The sequence below is a fragment of the Schistocerca americana genome, chromosome 5, assembly GCF_021461395.2.
Source record: "Schistocerca americana isolate TAMUIC-IGC-003095 chromosome 5, iqSchAmer2.1, whole genome shotgun sequence".
Taxonomy (NCBI): Eukaryota; Metazoa; Arthropoda; class Insecta; order Orthoptera; family Acrididae; genus Schistocerca; species Schistocerca americana.
The window spans coordinates 772732289-772752524 of NC_060123.1; positions in this window are offsets into that span (position 1 = coordinate 772732289).

Here is a 20236-nt window from a genome sequence, read left to right on the forward strand (position 1 = left end):
GTGCTCCATCGTCATTAGGAGGCCCTGAACGTTGCAATGAACTATCAGTTTTGCGTCGGATTCCAAAACTTAGAATCACCGGAGACGGACCATGTGGTGCAAGAGGCAGCGATATCCCCTTGGAGACCAGTCGGCTGGAGGACGATGTATTGAATCTCGACGCAATCTGAGTGTTCAATCGTCAATAGGAGGCGCTGAACTATACAATTAAATATCAGAAATGCGTCGGATTCGAAAATCTAGACTCACAGGAGACGGACCATGTGGTGCCCGAGGCAGCGATATCCCCTTGGAAACAAGTCCGCTGGAGGACGATGTAGAGAATATCGACGCAATTTGAGTGTTCCTTCGTCATTACGAGGCCCTGAACGTTACAATTAACTATCTGTTTTGCGTCGGATTCGAAAATCTAGACTCACAGGAAAACGATCATAACGTGCCCCAGGCACAATAGACCCTTGGAGCCATATCGGCTGGAGTATGATGTATTGGATCGCGACGCAATTTAAGTGTTCCAACGTAACTAGGAGGCCCTGAATGTTACAATTAACTATCAGTTTTTCGTCGGATTCGAGAATCTAGACTCACTGGAGACGGACCATAAGGTGCCCAAAGCAGCAATATCCCCTTTTAGACCAGTCCGCTGAAAGACGATTTATTGAATCGCGACGCAATTTGGGTGCTCCATCGTCATTAGGAGGCCCTGAACGTTACAATTAACTATCTGTTTTGCGTCGGATTCGAAAATCTAGACTCACAGGAGAACGACCATAAGGTGCCCGAGACAGCATTATCCCCTTGGATACAAGTCGGCTGGAGGACGATGTATTGAATCTCGACGCAATTTGAGTGTTCAATCGTCATTAGGAGGCCCTGAACGTTACTATTAACAATCGGTTTTGCGTCGGATTAGAAAATCTAGACTCACATGAGATCGACCATATGGTGCCCGAGGCAGCAATAGACCTTTGGAGACAAGTCAGCTGGAGGATGATGTATTGAATCTCGACGCAATTTGGGTGTTCCAACGTCATTTGGAGGCCCTGAACTTTATAATTGACTGTCACTTTCGCGTCGGATTCAAATATCTCGACTCACAGGAGACGGACCATTTGGTGCCCGAGGCTACAATTTCCCCTTGGAGACAAGTCGGCTGATGGACGATGTATTGAATCTCGACGCCTTTTGAGTGTTCTATCGTCAATGGGAGGCTCTGAACGTTACAATTCACTATCATTTTTGCGTCGGATTCGAAAATCTAGACTCACAGGAGAAGGATCAAATTGTGCCCGAGACAGCAATATCCCCTTGGAGACAAGTCGGCTGGAGGCCGATGTATTGAATCTCCACGCAATTTGAGTGTTCCATCGTCATTAGGTGGCCCTGAGCGTTACAATTAACTATCAGTTTTGCGTCGGGTTCGAAAATCAAGACACAGGAGAACGATCATAAGGTGCCCGAGGCAGCAATAGACCCTAGGAGAAAAGTCGGCTGGAAGACGATGTATTGAATCTCGACTCAATTTGAGTGTTCAATCGTCATTAGTAGGCGCTGAACTATACAATTAAATATCAGATATGCGTCGGATTCGAAAATCTGGACTCACAGGAGACGGACCATAAAGTGCCCGAGGCAAGTCGGCTGAAGGACGATGTATTGAATCTCGTCGCAATTTGAGCGTTCCATCGTCATTATGAGGCCCTGAACGTTACAATTAACTATCTGTTTTGCGTCGCATTCGAAAATCTAGACTCACAGGAAAACGATCATAACGTGTGTAACGGAACTGAAATGATTGTGGGCTGACAGTAATTTGGAGCCCGCGCGTCGGAAACGGTCGCGCTGGTGTGAGACTGCCAGGGAGTGCACCCTGATGCCATCTATTGGCGAAACTGGGAACTAGCGCTGTCTCAGACAATGCACTATGCTATCGGAGTCAAATGTATTCTTTTTATTGGTAATTATAAGCTATTACTGTATGATTTAATGTTATAAAGCGCTAGTAGTAAATTATTATGACTGGTATGAACTCCAGGGTAGTAAATGTAAATATTCTTAAATACTAAATGATTTCGGTAAAAAACTCCCACTCTTGGTGATACGAGCATAGCTAGAGGTAGCTGGAGACACAGGGACTGAACAATGGAATGGCCTGGGGAGTGTTGACGTGAGCGGACGTGCATAACTGTGCTCACGCAAAAGTGACTGTGCAACAGCGAAAAGGAGAATATCGTCGCCGTTTGTGGAGTAGAACGCGACGAATGGTTGTCGAAGCCGTCTCTATGCCACTGGGGCTGATTGTAAGAGTTCCTGCGCCCAGATTTTATGGCGGACGTGCAGTAGCTTATACGAGTACTACAGCTCGTAGTTCCAGCCGCCATTAAGGGCATGAGGCGTGAAGAGCTGCGTTAGCCACATGCATCCCACCACCAGCACCGACACGTCTACCCAAGGCAAGACTGCTTGAAATTGTTAAGTCGAACTTTGTATACATGTAAAAGGAGAATACCAGTTTTCTTTTGTGCAAGTGCAGAAGACTGAATATAGTAATGAGTAAAATTACAACGCATGTTGTTCATTGTAAAGTGTAGTTACCTGAAACATAGTGTAGTGAAATCAGACTGAGGCCACCATCGCCTCTTTCATTTACAATTCTTTTGGTTGTAGAATACTTTAGCGTTTAAGAATGTAGAAAAGAGCAATGGTCACACCAGAATGAGTCGCCTATTTATAGTTACTTAAATTTTTCTGAGTAACCTTTCAAGTAAAGTCACTTAACTAATTCTGTAGCAATTGTCCAAAGAGTAATATCCCAAAATCATTAAATAAGTTGAAGGGTAGAAGTCTGTTAACCTAAGTAGCTTAAATTGTCTTGGTGGTAATTACCAAGCCAACTCACAGAAATTGAGAGAGTATTTGCTTTGTAGAATCACCTAGAATGATCAGAAATAGTAATATTCAGAATTAAGTTTAAAATTCAACTCAAGGCGTTTCACTTTGAAACGAGCCAAAAAATTGATTTATTCTTTTGCTCCTTCAGAGCTGGCGACCGTAGTTATAAGTATTTTCAGGAGGATTCGACGGTAAGTCTGCTGCTCTCGTCGTGCTGATAGGATTATCTACTGCTGCTAGCAGTGGTGATTGGATACATAAGCTCACTACCAAGTTAAGTGGGTCAGGTAGGCAGTGTTACCGTGTGAACTGTAGGGCACTGTAGGCCGTGGATCGAACCCGTTCAATCATCACAGCTCTTTGAGAAATAGTCCAGTTAGGAGTGTACTAATCCAATAGGTAAATACTGGCGAGTAACGGTCAGAAATGTACACGGAAGTGAATTTAGCAAGGTCTATGTAGCACCTAGTTAATGTGGTGTAATGCGAGGGTAGGAGTGGAGTAAAAGTGAGCTGAGCTTGTGGCAGCTGTGCTGTCTTCAAAGATTAATAACGCCAGAATTCACTACCAACTCTTACCATTAGGGCTGAGCTATTTACGGTTAAAATACGTAGCAGTAAGCGCAAAGGCGTGACAGCTACAAGTCCGTATTGGCTTTATACATACGGAAGTAGGAAGCGGGTCATTCTGTCAGTGGAGGGGTTAAAACAACGGAGTCACTTGAGAACCTACCCCATTTACTGATGGAAAGATTCGGCGGTTCGGTCGCATGTGGCGACCGTGGCAGGACTTACCAAGTTTGTAGAATAATGGCTGCAATAAAAGTGTTTTATATAAGCTGGTAGTTTCAAGAAAATTTTAAATTTAAAATTCTGTTGTAGACAAATATACCACAATTGGTATGTTCAAGACGACAACCTGCAAAGCAGCAAAAGAAGGTCCAATAGTAGGAGTTAAACAAGTAATACTTGGTTTAATAAACATTTCTATTAGGCACGAAATACAGCAGATTAAGATGGAGTCGAATAGTAACAAGCAAGACGAAAACATTACAAGGTCAGACCCAGAGTTAGGGACCATAGATACTGTTGTAGGGTTGGAAAATCTTATAGATGAATCCACATCCACAAGACAGGAGGAACGGGAAGTGAAACCAAAGGTAGTGAAAAGTGAACCCAATGTATCTGTGGATGCAAGTCACAAGGGAGAGGATATGGAATTAACAAGTTTGTTAAATAGTATGATGGCGCAAATTCGAGAAGGGAATGCTAGTTTGAAAGCAGAAATGGCTAGTCATATATCCCAACTGGATGAAAACCTATCTGGTAAAATAAAAGCCAATTTAGATATTTTGAATACGCAAAGCCAACGTATCACAGAGGTAAACAAATCAGTAAATAGCATTAGGGCTGAAATAACAAATGTTCAGAGAAAAGTCACAGAAATAGAGAAAAGATTGGATACCGAAATTCAGAGAATAGAGAAATCAGTGGAACCTTTGGTTAGTGAAAAATTAGAACCGATAATTGAAAGTAAATTACAGGTGATAGTACCAGTTGTAAAGAAAGAGATTGTTAAAGAAACGGCAGCTGATATTGAAACACTGCGCAATACCATGTTGAGTTTTGATGCATGTGTGCAGGAGCAGGAAAATACACTGCGTAATGAGATAAAATTGTTAAGTCAGCAAGTTCAGAATCAGACGTTTCTTAACTGTAGTGGTATCCCATTGGTAATGCAAAAATCGGAAATACTGAGTAGGGAGGAAAAATACGATCCTCAAAAGAAACAAGGTGGATGGCATCCAATGGATTTTATAAAAAATTGTGAACGTGTCTTACCAACAGACATGTCGGATAAAGAAAAAATTAATTTAGTAATAGACGCTTTAGCAGGTCATGCTAAACGTTGGGGATTGAATTTGGATATCGATAATTTGAAGTTTACAGACTTCAAAGAAAAGTTCCTTGAGGAATTCTGGGGCACACAACAGAGGGATGGGTTGTGTAGAGAATTCGTTGTCGCCAGAATGCCAGAACATGGGCGTGGGCTCATGAAAGAATACTGTGAAGGATGGTTCAAGCGTTTGGAGTATCTTAAAGATCGTAGATCAGAATCGGAGATAGTGTGGGAGTTGTGGAAAAAGCTACCTGACGATTCAAAGCGTTATGTAGGAGGCACTCATCGAACATTCGATGAATTTTTAGAAGAAATCGAGAATGAAGATAGGTGGCGTGAAACTAGAGAGTTTCGAGGTTTCAGAAATCAGAATGGAATAGTTAAAGGTGGTAGGAATGAACCGCAAATTAACATGATGAGAGGAAGAGGTCGAGGAGGTAACTCTCAGCGAGGGAGAGGACACTATCAGGGAAACGGGATGCATTATCAAAATCAGGAAAACTAAATACCGCGCAGGTCAGGGGCCTAACGCGTGCGGAAAGAAAGAAATGGCCCAAATATAGGGAAGATCGGAGTAGTCAGTACTATAGTAGGATAGTGCGTCGTTCGCCTGAAGAGCAGTTACATAAACGAAACTTTGCGAAGTATAATGCAGGGATACAGAGGAGAGAGAGCAGGGAGGAATTATTAAGGGAAATGAAGTAGGAAAAGAATATCGGTCGGATGTGAAGGCTCACGTGAATGAAATAAGTACAATTTGAGGTCAGAGTGACGAATTGATGATGGAAGAGTCAGAGACGGCGTTGTTTGTCGGTAGGGATGGCAACTGTGCAGAGAGGCAGGGGCAAGGTAGGAGTGATGTGACTTATGGTAAAAGGTTCGTACGAATAGTCGACGAATCGCATCGAGAAGTAATTAAAGAGGAAAGGGTGGATAAGAAAAAGGGGCATAGTGCAGAGACGCATGCCGATTCAGAAATTACCTCGTATGCAGAATATGTACATCATCTCAAAAGCCAGCCAGCACAATTAGAAAGATCTTCCACTCAAGTGATTAATTTGGACCCGAATATGACAGTGTTAGAGAGCCATACCGATTATGATGTGTACCTAGTGACAGCAAGAGTACATGACTGTGATGAAGATTCTTTTAAAGAAATTAGAGAAAGTGTATCTAACCAAGAGAAAGAGTGTTGTGATCCCTGTAGTACTGAAGCAAATGAGTTGAGTGAGACTGGAATTCCATTAGTAGGGGAAAATAATGAAAGTAAGAGTGGCGAATGTACTATCCAACAAAGGGAAAGTAGAGAAATGGATTATAATTTGCAAGAATTATTTGAAACCGATGAAGGTCATATTTCTAAGGAGGAGGAATTATCGTCAGAATCATCAGAAAGCATCCAGGGAGAAAAAGAAGTAGAGGAAGTTTCCGATTCTGCAACCGAGAGTTCAGGCATGACAGATTCGAATGAGAACGAGATGGCATTAAAGAGCCTAGACGAAGGACTATTGGAAAAAGTGGTGAAAGAATTTAGGATGAAGAGGAGAAAGAAACCTCCAGATGGAATGGTCAGTATAAAAACCGGAAAAATAATATGGCAAGACTTGGCGGTGGAAAAGGATTTATTATGGGAAGATAAAGAAAGTATGAAAGAGGACAATAGGATGCAAACAATCCTGCCCATTAATGTATGTGGGTACGATTTATATGTATTGTTGGATACGGGTGCTCAAATAAGTGCTATTTCGCACGCATTTTTTGAGATGATCAAAGAGCAACGAGGAGTAGTCATGATGCCAGTAACAGGTGTTAAAGTGATAGGGGCGACAGGGAAATGTAGTAAACCTGTTAAACATCAAGTGATGATGGAATTTAAGATAAAAAACAAGCAAATATTCGAATGCATTTTTAGTAGTTCCAGAGCTCAGGGCCGAGATCATTTTAGGCATTGACTGGTTAATAAAACAGAAAGTAATTATAGATTGTGACAAAGGGATAATAGTTTGTAAAGTTGATAGTGCGGTATTAGAAATACCATTTGAATCATCTAGAGTAATGGAAGAGAACCAGCTGAGATGGGTAGAATTTAGAGATGATCATGATTCAGGAATAGGTCAAAAATTCGATTGGTGTCTGGTGAGGCAGATAGTTGAAGATGGAAATAAGGAGCCACTCCTTCGAAATGTAGTGAATAAAACGGAAGGACTATCTGATGACCAAAGGGAGAATCTATGGCAAATTCTGAAAGAAAATCAGGAAGTATTTTCGGACAGACCGGGACGAGTGATAAATTATGAGTACTGCATGGAGGTAGAGGAGCATGAACCTTTCTTTAAACCACCATATAGTGTACCCTTGTCTAAGAAAGAAGCAGTTCAAAAAGAAATAGATAAAATGGTTTCATGTGGGGTCATTGAACGGAGTTCTAGCCCATATAATAACCCACTGGTGATAGTAGGTAAGAAGGATGGAAGTGTACGAATAGTGATAGATGCTCGTACTCTGAATAAAGTAGTGAAGAGGGAGTTGGATCGTCCAGAGAACATAGATAATTTATTGCAGAAGTTTAATGGTGTAAAGTACATGACTAGTTTAGACCTAACTGCAGGATACTGGCAAATCCCATTAAGTGAGGAGTCTAGGAAGTACACGGCATTTTTATTCAATTGCAAATGCTACCATTTCACAGTGGTACCATTTGGCCTAAATAATTCCGTTTCAGTGTTCATTCGGGCTTTAGACAAAATTTTAGGGAGTGAACTTAGTTCGCTAATCACGGTTTATGTAGATGATTTGTTAATTGCTACAAGGACATGGGAAGAGCACATGGAGTTATGCGACAGGGTGTTCAAAGCTTTAATTAAAGGAGGAATGACCCTGAACCTGAAAAAATGCGAGTTTGTGAAGAAAGAAATAAAGTTTTTAGGTCACATAGTAACACCAGAGGGAATTGAAAAGGATCCCGATAAAGTCAAAGCAATAAGAAATTGTCCGGCTCCCAAGAATAAAAAACAACTAAAGTCATTTATAGGACTTTGTTCATTTTATCGTAAGTATGTGGATGATCAGGTGTTCAATAGCCCACATCTGAACAACCTACTTAAGAAGAACAGTGTGTATATATGGACTGAGGAATGTGAAACAGCATTCAACCGGCTAAAAGACAATTTGGCTAAAAACATAAAGTTATGGCACCCTGACCTGTGTGAACCATTCCACATGGCAACAGATAGTTCAGATTATGGATTGGGAGTATCCATATTTCAGGAGGTAATGATAGATGGGGAAAAACTCATAGACAAAGTGCATTTGCGAGTAGAACCATGTCTAAGTACGAAAGAAACTATACGGTTTCAGAGAAGGAGGCTTTAGCTATAGTATGGGGTTTTAGGAAATTTCAACTTTTCTTATGGGGGCATAAGACTGTGGTCCATACAGACCACAAAGCTTTAATATTTTTGAAGGACTGCAGATTGTTACATAACAGGTTGACCAGATGGGCGCTGTTTTTACAACAATTTGATATAGAGATCAAGTATGTTAAAGGGAAAGAACATGCAGTACCGGATGCTTTGTCGAGATTACCGGAAGGATGTGAGATACTAGAAAGTGTAAAGAATAGGGAAGATGTTTTTGAGATGAATTACTTCAAAAAAGCGGAAGGGAGAGAAAAAATTAGGGAAATATGTCGGAATATGCGAAGATATCAAAGTGATGATGATGCACTCAAGTCGGTAAAGGTCAAGTTTGACAATCCGGACGCAACTAACATAAGGGCTTCATATAAAATACATAAAGGTGTACTGTATCTTCAAAGATTAAATAATCCAGGGAAGTGGAGAGTATGTTGGCCGGAACAACACACTGAAGTGGTGATAGATTATGTTCACTTGGCATATGGCCATTTTGGTGCGCGGAAGTGTACCGATAAGTTAGATGAATGCATTACCTTTAATAACATGGCACGAAGGGTAGCACAGAGGATAAGATCTTGTGATCTATGCCAAAAGGCGAAAGTAACAAATGCAACTAATCAAGGGCCCATGCAATCAATAAAACCTGATGAAGTATTAGAAATAGTAGCAGTAGATATCTTTGGACCATTACCGAAAACCATGGGGGGTTTTGTGTACATATTTGTAGCAGTTGAACTTTTCTCAAAGTATATAAAGCTATATCCCTTGAGAAAAGCTACTGCCAGAGCTGTGTATGATAAAATGGTGTGTGATTATTTTGTGAAAGTAGGGAAGCCAAAGAGAATACTATCAGATAATGGTGTTCAGTTTTGCTCAAAAATGTGGAAGGATGGGATAACTGAGAAACAGGTAGAAGTGGTACATATATCAGCTTATTACCCATCAAGCAATCCGGCAGAAAGATATATGCGTGAGATAGGTCGGTTATTTAGGACGTACTGCCATAGTAACCACAAGAAGTGGGGCATGTATGTGAGTGAATTCGAAGAAATCATGAATTCATTAACAAACGAGAGCACTGGATTTACTCCAGAAGAAATCCTGAAAAAGACGAGAAGTAAAAGTCTAGTAGAAGACCTACTAGAATTTCCAGATAGAGTTGAATTAGATTATGATAGTAAAAAGAACTTAGTAAAAGACAAGATGAGAAAACAAGCAGATGCGAGAATTCGTCGTCATGACGAAAAAGTAAGGAATCCTAAATTCAAAATAGGTGATCTCGTTCTTGTAAAAACACATGAAAAGTCAAGTGAAATTAATAACGAGATCAGTAAATTTAAATATATATATAATGGACCATTTAAAATAGTGTCCATACCCAATGTGAACGCTTATTATTTAGAGTACCCATTAACAGGCAAACGCCTGGGAGTAAGAAACATAGTGGATCTCAAAAGGTATGAGCCATGAATTCTACCAGATTGAAAATAAATATATAAATAAATATTAAAGTAAACCAATATGTAAATAGTTTTGTTTCTTTTGTTCTATGTGAAAGGTAAATGTTCACTAAAATATGTTGCAGTATTCTAATGAAACTTCTAGTTTAAGTAGAGACTAAACAGACTGGGAAAGACTGAGCTTCTGAGAAAGCCTTAATAGATGTGTAAATAAGTGTTGTGGAAGAGGTAGAAAAGTGAGGAGGTAAAGTGAAAAGGACGGGCTATAAAGTAATAGGCGCATAACGTGTGTTTTACTTGCCTGAGATAAAAGAAGTGTATTTAAAAATTTTTGTAAAAAAGATGTTTAAAGCGTACTGTGTTTAGATGTAAGAAAATTGTAAAGAATATATGTAACTCATTTATGTAATGTTTAGCAGGAAAGATAGAAAGAATTGGTGTTTAATTTTAAATAAGTAATATAAGTACCGAGGTGTATCAGTAAGAATGGGAAAACCCTTGGTAAAAAGCTTAACGAAAATTTCAGATTCATTATAGGAGAGACTTCTTATTGAATTATCACTGTTAGATACTTCAATAAGAAGTGGGGCATGTGTAACGGAACTGAAATGATGGTGGGCTGACAGTAATTTGGAGCCCGCGCGTCGGAAACGGGCGCACTGGTGTGAGACTGCCAGGGAGTGCACCCTGATGCCATCTATTGGCGAAACTGGGAATTAGCGCTGTCTCAGACAACGCACTATGCTATCGGAGTCAAATGTATTCTTTTTATTGGTAATTATAAGCTATTACTGTATGATTTAATGTTATAAAGCGCTAGTAGTAAATTATTATGACTGGTATGAACTCCAGGGTAATAAATGTAAATATTCTTAAATACTAAATGATTTCGGTAAAAAGGTGGTAGGGGAACGCCCCCACTCTTGGTGATACGAGCATAGCTAGAGGTAGCTGGAGACACAGGGACTGAACAATGGAATGGCCTGGGGAGTGTTGACGTGAGCGGACGTGCATAACTGTGCTCACGCAAAAGTGACTGTGCAACAGCGAAAAGGAGAATATCGTCGCCGTTTGTGGAGTAGAACGCGACGAATGGTTGCCGAAGCCGTCTCTATGCCACTGGGGCTGATTGTAAGAGTTCCTGCGCCCAGATTTTATGGCGGACGTGCAGTAGCTTATACGAGTACTACAGCTCGTAGTTCCAGCCGCCATTAAGGGCATGAGGCGTGAAGAGCTGCGTTAGCCACATGCATCCCACCACCAGCACCGACACGTCTACCCAAGGCAAGACTGCTTGAAATTGTTAAGTCGAACTTTGTATACATGTAAAAGGAGAATACCAGTTTTCTTTTGTGCAAGTGCAGAAGACTGAATATAGTAATGAGTAAAATTACAACACATGTTGTTCATTGTAAAGTGTAGTAACCTGAAACATAGTGTAGTGAAATCAGACTGAGGCCACCATCGCCTCTCTCATTTACAATTCTTTTGGTTGTAGAATACTTTAGCGTTTAAGAATGTAGAAAAGAGCAATGGTCACACCAGAATGAGTCGCCTATTTATAGTTACTTAAATTTTTCTGAGTAACCTTTCAAGTAAAGTCACTTAACTAATTCTATAGCAATTGTCCAAAGAGTAATATCCCAAAATCATTAAATAAGTTGAAGGGTAGAAGTCTGTTAACCTAAGTAGCTTAAATTGTCTTGGTGGTAATTACCAAGCCAACTCACAGAAATTGAGAGAGTATTTGCTTTGTAGAATCACCTAGAATGATCAGAAATAGTAATATTCAGAATTAAGTTTAAAATTCAACTCAAGGCGTTTCACTTTGAAACGAGCCAAAAAATTGATTTATTCTTTTGCTCCTTCAGAGCTGGCGACCGTAGTTATAAGTATTTTCAGGAGGATTCGACGGTAAGTCTGCTGCTCTCGTCGTGCTGATAGGATTATCTACTGCTGCTAGCACTGGTGATTGGATACATAAGCTCACTACCAAGTTAAGTGGGTCAGGTAGGCAGTGCTACCGTATAACTGTAGGGCACTGTAGGCCGTGGATCGAACCCGTTCAATCATCACAGCTCTTTGAGAAATAGTCCGGTTAGGAGTGTACTAATCCAATATGTAAATGCTGGCGAGTAACGGTCAGAAATGTATACGCAAGTGAATTTAGCAAGGTCTATGTAGCACCTAGTTAATGTGGTGTAATGGCGAGGGTAGGAGTGGAGTAAAAGTGAGCTGAGCTTGTGGCAGCTGTGCTGTCTTCAAAGTCTAATAACGCCAGAATTCACTACTAACTCTTACCATTAGGGCTGAGCTATTTACGGTTAAAATACGTAGCAGTAAGCGCAAAGGCGTGACAGCTACAAGTCCGTATTGGCTTTATACATACGGAAGTAGGAGGCGGGTCATTCTGTCAGTGGAGGGGTTAAAACAACGGAGTCACTTGAGAACATACCCCATTTACTGATGGAAAGATTCGGCGGTTCGGTCGCACGTGCCACAGGCAGCAATAGACCCTTGGAGACAAGTCGGCTGGAGGACGATGTATTGGATCGAGACGCAATTTGAGTGTTCCAACGTAACTAGGAGGCCCTGAATGTTACAATTAACTATCACTTTTTCGTCGGATTCGAGAATCTAGACTCACTGGAGACGGACTATAAGGTGCCCAACGCAGCAATATCCCCTTTTAGACAAGTCCGCTGGAGGACGATTTATTGAATCGCGACGCAATTTGGGTGCTAAATCGTCATTACAAGGCTCTGAACGTTACAATTAACTATCAATTTCGCGTCGGATTCGAAAATCTAGACTCACAGGAGGATGACCATAAGGTGCCCGATGCAGCAATAGACCCTTGGAGACCATTCGGCAGGAGGACGATATATTGACTCTCGACGCAAATTGAGTGTTCCATCGTCATTAGGAGGCGCTGACTGTTACAATTAACTATCATTTTAGCGTCGGATTCGAAAATCTACTCACAGGAGAAGGATCATATGGTGCCCGAGACAGCAATATCCCCTTGGATACATGTCGGCTGGAGGACGATGTATTGAATCTCGACGCAATTCGAGTGTTCAATCGTCATTAGGAGGCCCTGAACGTTACTATTAACAATCAGTTTTGCGTCTAATTAGAAAATCTAAACTCACATGAGAACGACCATAAGGTGCCCGAGGCAGCAATAGACCTTTGGTGACAAGTCGGCTGGACGACGATGTATTGAATCTCGACGCAATTTGAGTGTTCCATCGTCATTAGGAGGCCCTGAAAGTTACAATTAACTATCAGTTTTGCGTCGGATTCGGAAATCTAGACTCACAGGAGAACGACCATAAGGTGCCCGAGGCAGCAATTGACCCTTGCTAACAAGTTAGCTGAAGGACGATGTACTGAATCTAGACGCAATTTGAGTGTTCCATCGTCATTAGGAGGCGCTGAACGTTACAATCAACTATTATTTTAGCGTCGGATTCGAAAATCTACTCACAGGAGAAGGCTGATATGGTGCTTGAGACAGCAATATCCCCTTGGATACAAGTGGGCTGGAGGATGATGTATTGAATCTCGACGCAATTTGAGTGTTCCATCGCCATTAGGAGGCCCTGAACGTTACAATTTGCAATCAGATTTGCGTCGCATTAGAAATTCTAGACTCACAGGAGAACAACCATAAGGTGCCCGAGGCAGCAATAGACCCATGGAGACAAGTCGGCTGAAGGACGATGTATTGAATCTCGACGCAATTTGAGTGTTCCATCGTCATTAGGAGGCCCTGAAAGTTACAATTAACTATCAGGTTTGCGTCGGATTCGAAAATCTAGACTCATAGGAGAACGACTATAAGGTGCCAGAGGCAGCAATAGACCCTTGGAGACAAGTCGGCTGAAGGACGATGTATTGAATCTCGACGCAATTTGAGTGTTCCATCGTCATTAGGAGTCCCTGAACGTTACAATAAACTAACAGTTTCGCGTCGGATTCAAAAATCTAGACTCATAGGAGACGGACTATTTGGAGCCCGAGGCAGCCATAGACCCTTGGAGACAAGTCGGCTGGAGGACGATGTATTGGATCGCGAATCAATTTGAGTGCTCCATCGTCATTAGGAGGCCCTGAATGTTACAATTAACTATCAGTTTTTCGTCGGATTCAAAAATCTAGACTCACTGGAGACGGACCATAGGGTGCCCGAGGCTATATCACCTTGGAGACCAGTCCGCTGGAGGACGATGTATTGAATCGCGACGCAATTTGAGTGTTCGATCGTCATTAGGAAGCGCTGAACGTTACAATTCACCATAATGTTTGCGTCGGATTCGAAAATCTAGACTCACAGTAGAAGGATCATATTGTGCCCGAGACAGCAATATCCCCTTGGAAACAATTCGGCTGGAGGCCGATGTATTGAATCTCGACGCAATTTGAGTGATCCATCGGCATTAGGAAGCCTTGAACGTTACAATTAGCAATCAGTTTTGCGTCGCATTAGAAAATCTAGACTCACAGGAGAACGAATATAAGGTGCCCGAGGCAGCAACAGACCCATGGAAACAAGTCGGCTGAAGGACGTTGTATTGAATCTCGACGCAATTTGTGTGTTCCATCGTCATTAGGAGGCGCTGACTGTTACAATTAACTATCATTTTAGGGTCGGATTCGAAAATCTACTCACAGGAGAAGGATCATATGGTGCCCGAGACAGCGATATCCCGTTGGATACATGTCGGCTGGAGGACGATGTATTAAATCTCGACGCAATTTGAGTGTTCAATCGTCATTAGGAGGCCCTGAACGTTACTATTAACAATCAGTTTTGCGTCGGATTAGAAAATCTAAACTCACATGAGAACGACCATATGGTGCCCGAGGCAGCAATAGACCTTTGGTGACAAGTCGGCTGGACGACGATGTATTGAATCTCGACGCAATTTGTGTGTTCCATCGTCATTAGGAGGCCCTGAACGTTACAATTAACTATCAGTTTTGCGTCGGATTCGAAAATCTAGACTCACAGGACAACAATCATAAGCTGCCCCAGACAGCAATTGACCCTTGGAGACAGGTCGGCTGGAGGCCGATGTATTGGATCGCGACGCAATGTTACAATTAACTATCAGTTTTTCGTCGGATTCTAAAATCTAGACTCACTGGAGACGGACCATAAGGTACCCGAAGCAGCAATATCCCCTTGGAGACAAGTCGGCTGGAGGCCGGTGTATTGAATCTCGACGCAATTTGAGTGTTCCATCGTCATTAGGAGGCCCTGAACGTTACAATTAGCAATCAGTTTTGCGTCGCATTAGAAAATCTAGACTCACAGGAAAACGACCATAAGGTGCCCGAGGCAGCAATAGACTCTTGGAGGCAAGTCGGCTGGAGGACGATGTATTGGATCGCGTCGCAATTTGAGTGTTCCAACATATCTAGGAGGCCCTGAATGTTACAATGAACTATCAGTTTTTCGCCGGATTCGAGAATCTAGACTCACTGGAGACGGACCATAAGGTGCCCAAAGCAGCAATATCCCCTTTTAGACCAGTCCGCTGGAGGACGATTTATTGAATCGCGACGCAATTTGAGTGGTCCATCGTCATTAGGAGGCCCTGAATGTTACAATTAACTATCAGTGTTTCGTCGGATTCGAAAATCTAGACTCACTGGAGACGGACCATAAGGTGCCCGAAGCAGGAGACCAGTCCGCTGGAGGACGATGTATTGAATTGCGACCTAATTTGAGTGTTCCATCGTCATTAGGAGGCCCTGAACGTTACGATTAACTATCAGTTTCGCGTTGGATTCGAAAATCTAGACTCACACTAGAACGACCATAAGGTGCCCGAGGCAGCAATGGACTCTTGGAGACAAGTCTGCTGAAGGACGACGCAATTTGAGTGGTCCATCGGTATCAGGAGGCCCTGAACTTTACAATTAACTATTAGTTTCGCGTCGGATTCAAAAATCTACACTCACAGGAGATAGACCATTTGGTGCCCGAGGCAGCAATATCCCCTTGGAGTCAAGTCGGCTGATGGACGATGTATTGATCTCGACGCAATTTGAGTGTTCCATCGTCATTAGGAGGCCCTGAACTTTACAATTAACGATTAGTTTTGCGGCGGATTCGAAAACCTACACTCACAGGAGAAGGATCATATGGTGCCCTAGACAGCAATATCCCCTTGGAGACGAATCGGCTGGAGGCCGATATATTGATTCTCGACGCAATTTGAGTGTTCCATCGTCATTAGGAAGCCCTGAACGTTACAATTAACAATCAGTTTGGCGCCGGTTTCGAAAATCTAGACTCACAGGTCAGCGACCATAAGGAGCCCGAGGCAGCAATATCCCCATGGTGACATGTCGGCTGGAGGCCGGTAAGTTGAATCTCGATGCAATTTGAGTGTTCCATCGTCATTAGGAGGCCCTGAACGTTACAATTAACTATCAGTTTTGCGTCGGATTCGAAAAGCTGGACTCACAGGAGAACGATCATAAGGAGCCCCAGGCAGCAATAGACCCTTGGAGACAAGTCGGCTGGTGGACGATGTATTAGATCACGACGCAATTTGAGAGTTCCATCGTAACTAGGAGGCCCTGAATGTTACAATTAACTATCAGTTTTTCGTCGGGTTCGATAATCTAGACTCACCGGAGACGGACCATAAGGTGCCAGAAGCAGCAATAGACCCTTGGAGACAAGTCGGCTGGAGGACGATGTATTAAATCTCGACGCAATTTGAGTGTTCCATCGTCATTAGGAGGCCCTGAACGTTACAATTAACTATCAGTTTCGCGTTGGATTCGAAAATCTAGACTCACAGGAGAAGGACCATATGGTGCCCGAGGCAGCAATATCCCCTTGGAGACAAGTCGGCTGGAGGCAGATATATTGAGTCACGAGGCAATTTGAGTGTTTCATCGTCATTAGGAGGCCCTGAAAGTTACAATTAACTATCATTTTTGCGTCGGATTCGAATATCTAGACTCACACTAGAACGACCGTAAGGTGCCCGAGGCAGCAATAGACCCTTGGAGACAATTCGGCTGGAGCACGATGTATTGAATCTCGACGCAATTTGAGTGTTCCATCGTCATTACGTGGCCCTGACCGTTACAATTAACTATCAGTTTTACGTCGGGTTCGAAAATCTATACTCACCGGAGGCGGACCATAAGGTGCCCGAAGCAGCAATATCCCCTTGGAGACCAGTCCGCTGGAGTACGATGTATTGAATCGCGACGCAATTTGAGTGCTCCATCATCATTAGGAGGCCCTGAACGTTACAATTAACTATCAGTTTCGCGTCGGATTCGAAAATCTAGACTCACAGGAGAACGACCATAAGGTGCCCGAGGCAGCAATAGACCCTTGGAGACCATTCGGCTCTAGGACGATATATTGACTCTCGACGCAATTTGAGTGTTCCATCGTCATTAGGAGGCGCTGAACGTTACAATTAACTATCATTTTAGCGTCGGATTCGAAAATCTATTCACAGGAGATGGATCATATGGTGCCTGAGACAGCAAAATCCCCTTGGATACAAGTCGGCTGGAGGAGGATGTATTGAATCTCGACGCATTTTGAGTGTTCCATCGTCATTAGGAGGCCCTGAACGTTACTATTAACAATCATTTTAGCGTCGGATTCGAAAATCTACTCGCAGGAGAACGATCATATGGTGCCCGAGAAAGAAATATCCCCTTGGATACCAGTCGGCTGGAGGACGATGTATTGAATCTCGACGCTATTTGAGTGATCCGTCGTCATTAGGAGGCCCTGAACGTTACAATTAACTATCAGTTTCGCGTCGGATTATAAAATCTAGACTCACTGGAGACGGAACATAAGGTGCCCGAGGCTATATCCCCTTGGAGACCAGTCCGCTGGAGGACGATGTAGTGAATCTCGACGCAATTTGAGTGTTCCATCGTCATTAGCAGGCCGTGTACGTTACAATTAACTATCAGTTTTGCGTCGAAATAGAAAATCAAGACTCACAGGAAAACGATCATTAGGTGCCCCAGGCAGCAATAGACCCTTGAAGACAAGTCGGCTGGAGTAAGATGTATTGGATCGCGACGCAATTTGAGTGTTCCATCGTAACTAGCAGGATCTGAGTGTTACAATTAATCATGTTTTTCGTCGGATTCGAAAATCTACACTCACTGGAGACAGACCAAAAGGTGCCCGAAGCAGCAATATCCTATAGGAGACAAGTCCGCTGGAGTACGATGTATTGAAACGCGACGCAATTTGAGTGCTCCATCGTCATTACGAGGCCGTGAACGTTACAATTAACTATCAGTTTGCGTCGGATTCGAAAACGTAGAATCAAAGGAGACGGACCATGTGGTGCCCGAGGCAGCGATATCCCCTTGGAGACAATTCGGCTGGAGGACGATGTAGAGAATCTCGACGCAATTTGAGTGTTCCATCGTCATTAGGATGCCCTGAATGTTACAATTAACTATCAGTTTTTCGTCGGATTCGAAAATCTAGACCCACTGGAGAAGGACCATATGGTGCCCGAGGCAGCAATATCCCCTTGGAGACAAGTCGGCTGGAGGCAGATATATTGAGTCTCGAGGCAATTTGAGTGTTTCATCGTCATTAGGAGCCCCTGAAAGTTACAATTAACTATCATTTTTGCGTCGGATTCGAAAATCTAGACTCACAGGAGAACGACCATAAGGTGCCCGAGGCAGCAATTGACTCTTGGAGACAAGTCGGCTGAAGGACGACGCAATTTGAGTGTTCCATCGTCATTAGGAGGCCCTGAACTTTACAATTAACTATTAGTTTCGCGTCGGATTCAAAAATCTACGCTCACAGGAGAAGGACCATTTGGTGCCCGAGGCAGCAATATCCCCTTGGAGTCAAGTCGGCTGATGGACGATGTATTGAATCTCGTCGCAATTTGAGTGTTCCATCGTCATTAGGAGGCGCTGAACGTTACAATTAACTTTCATTCTAGCGTCGGGTTCGAAAATCTACTCACAGGAGAAGGCTCATATGGTGCCCGAGACAGCAATATCCCCTTGGAGACAAATCGGCTGAATGCCGATGTATTAAGTCTCGACGCAATTTGAGTGTTCCATCGTCATTAAGAGGCCCTGTACGTTACAATTAACTATCAGTTTTGCGTCGGATTCGGAAAATCTAGACTCACAGGAAAACGATCATTAGGTGCAACAGGCAGCAATAGTCCCTTGAAGACAAGTCGGCTGGAGTACGATGTATTGGATCGCGACGCAATTTGAGTGTTCCATCGTAACCAGCACTCCCTGAAAGTTACAATTAACCATCAGTTTTTCGTCGGATTCGAAAATCTAGACTCACTGGTGACGGACCATAAGGTGCCCGAAGCAGCAATATCCCCTTGGAGACCAGTCCGCTGGAGTACGATGTATTGAATCGCGACGCAATTTGAGTGCTCCATCGTCATTAGGAGGCACTGAACGTTACAATTAACTATCAGTTTCGCGTCGGATTCGAAAATCTAGACTCACAGAAGAAGGACCATGTGGTGCCCGAGGCAGCAAAATCCCCTTGGAGACAAGTCGGCTGGAGGACGATGTATTGAATCGTGACGCAATTTGAGTGTTGCATCGACATTAGGAGGCCCTGAACCTTACAATTAACTATCATTTTTGCGTCGGATTCCAAAATCTAGATTCACAGGGGAACGACCATAAGGTGCCCGAGGCAGCAATAGACCCTTGGAGACCATTCGGCTGGAGGACGATATATTGACTCTCGACGCAATTTGAGTGTTCCATCGTCATTAGGAGGCGCTGAACGTTACAGTTAACTATCATTTTAGCGTCGGATTCGAAAATCTATTCACAGGAGAAGGATCATATGGTGTCCGAGACAGCAATATCCCCTTGGATACAAGTCGGCTGGAGGACGATGTATTGAATCTCGACGCAATTTGAGTGCTCCATCGTCATTAGGAGGCCCTCAACGTTACAAGGAACTATTAGTTTCGCGTCGGATTCAAAAATTTAGACTCACAGGAGACGGACTATTTTGAGCCCGAGGCAGCAATAGACCCTTGGAGACAAGTCGGCTAGAGGACGATGTATTGGATCGCGAATCAGTTTGGGTGCTATATCGTCATTAGGAGGCCCTGAATGTTACAATTAACTATCAGTTTTTCGTTGGATTCAAAAATCTAGATTCACTGGAGACGGACCATAAGGTGCCTGAGGCTATATCCCCTTGGAGACCAGTCCGCTGGAGGACGATGTATTGAATCGCGACGCAATTTGAGTGTTCGATTGTCATTAGGAGGCGCTGAACGTTACAATTCACTATCATGTTTGCTTCGGATTCCCAAATCTCGACTCACAATAGAAGGATCATATTGTGCCCGAGACAACAATATGCCCTTGGATACAAGTCGGCTGGAGGCCGAAGTATTGAATCTCGACGCAATTTGAGAGTTCCATCGTCATTAGGAGGCCCTGACCGTTACAATTAACTATCATTTTAGCGTCGGATTCGAAAATCTACTCGCAGGAGAAGGATCATATGGTGCCCGACACAGAAATATC